Source organism: Nanorana parkeri, unplaced genomic scaffold, assembly GCF_000935625.1.
Source record: "Nanorana parkeri isolate BGI_ZX_2015 unplaced genomic scaffold, ASM93562v1 scaffold1363, whole genome shotgun sequence".
Lineage (NCBI taxonomy): Eukaryota > Metazoa > Chordata > Amphibia > Anura > Dicroglossidae > Nanorana > Nanorana parkeri.
Window position 1 is genome coordinate 270,152 of NW_017307631.1, and position 1,910 is coordinate 272,061.

The following is a 1,910-nucleotide window of genomic DNA, read 5'->3' on the forward strand; positions in this document are numbered from 1 at the left end:
TGTTCTGACATAGTGATCACACGCAGGCTGGAGGATTCACTGACAAAAATTAAAGCCTGCAGATAAACATTGCCTCTTTCAGGCTACATTGTACATCTGCAGTGCCATCTTTTAGGGTTGGTGTCAACAGGCTTTTGGTCACTTCAAGTACATTTTGCATTCCTATATAAGTCTATAAGAATGCAAACCCGCATGAAGCGGGTCAAACACAGCTCAGAAAGAGGTCAGCTGCAGGTTAAATGCACCTATAAATTAATTCTAAATCATCTCAGAAGCATCTCAAACTGATGTCACAAACAGGCTTGTAACTGTCAGAATTAATTGCACTAATAATAATAATAATAATAATAATAGCAACATTTAACAAAAAAGTTTTTTATCTATTTGTAATAATTATACTATTATTATTATTATTATTGTTATTAACCAATTTTACTCACCTGTATGTTTTTCAAAGTCATGGGTACCAACTGCTGGGTGTAAACCAATTTTGTTCAAATGTGTATGTTCTTGAAAGTCTTGGGTAGCAGGTGCACAATTCATTTGAAGTATTCATTTTTGGGCTAATAAAGCCTATGTCCTTTGTGTACTGCCTGAAGTGCTGGTGGCACATGTTCAGTCCATATGTGTGGATCAGTCCATGTCTGTTTGATGTTTGAAAACACGTGGCAGGATCAGGATCCCTGGCCTAAGTTTCTCGGTTAACTCTAGTAGAGCTGCTGATGGATCATCATGTTCGCATCTCTGCTCAGGAAGAGGCTTATTTTATTTTTTTCTGAATTTGCCAGCCTGTAATAAAAATAAGGTATTAGTTTTTTCAAACTGTTGGTGCTAAATTTTTATATCGTGCTCTGATCGTGAAAGGGTTAAAGTAGACCATAGCATTACACACTAAAGCATTGCAGGGTATTGCTGCACTGCCTATTGTACTGCTCTGCATTGCACAGACGTCGGGTGGTGCGTTGTACAACAGTGGGTGTTAAGTGCTGTGTGTTTAGTGTAATGCTGTGGTGTAAATGTAAAAAGAAGCAGTGGACTGAGCACATAGGATGTATACAGGGTATAAGCAGAGCTTTTTGTGCATACACTGAAGTTCAAACACTGACCACTGCACACAATTGTTTACGTTAATGCTTAGAATACAGATTCCAATAAGAAATACTCATACTTAGACATGACAGCATAGGGCAGCGTTTCCTAACCCTTTTCGCAGACATGCCACCCTATAAAAGTATGCAAAATCTTGAGGCACCCCAGTCTGAAATGTAAAGAACATAATTGTAAAAAAACCCCCAATCTGTTGCCCCTCCAAAATCTATAGCATCCCCTTAACCCAGATAGGGGTCTGGTATGGATTTCCATTGGAGACCCCATGCAAAAACACACGAAAAGATGAGCTCCTCCCATCACATCAGAGTCCTCACTTCAAATCACGTGCCCTCACATCACACTAGACCCTCCCTCCCTTCACAACAGAAGCACTGCCTTCACATCAGAGCCCCTTTAATATCAGAAGCCTCAGCAGTGGTAGCATGGCAGATGACGAGAGGAGAAGCAGGCTTGGATGGAGGAGGATGTTTGGGTTTCACCCTGCCTGGATTAGTGTAATTCGTTTCCATGGTGCTGGTGAAAATTTTGAGGCACCCCTGAGGAAGCCAGAAGGTAACCTAGAGTGCCACGGCTCCCTGGTTGAGAAAGGCTGGCATAGGGTACAAGGTAGACATGTGCGATTCATTTCGTTCCGAAACGAAATTTGGACGAAATTTCTGAAATTTGGATGTATCCGAATTCCGAATTACAGCTAAAACGAATGCAAACGATTTCCGAAATTTCGTCTGAATCTCGTTAGCGGTAGTCCGGTCGAATTTTAATTTTTGGACGAAATTTCGTTGCAGCAAAATGACATTAGG

At 40.9% G+C, this 1,910-nt stretch overlaps 1 pseudogene; it reads right to left on the bottom strand.

Annotated features, from left to right (window-relative positions):
* Nucleotides 1–457: 457 nt before the first annotated feature.
* LOC108797891 lies at nucleotides 458–731 on the bottom strand (annotated as a pseudogene).
* Between the last annotated feature and the right edge of the window lie 1,179 nt (nucleotides 732–1,910).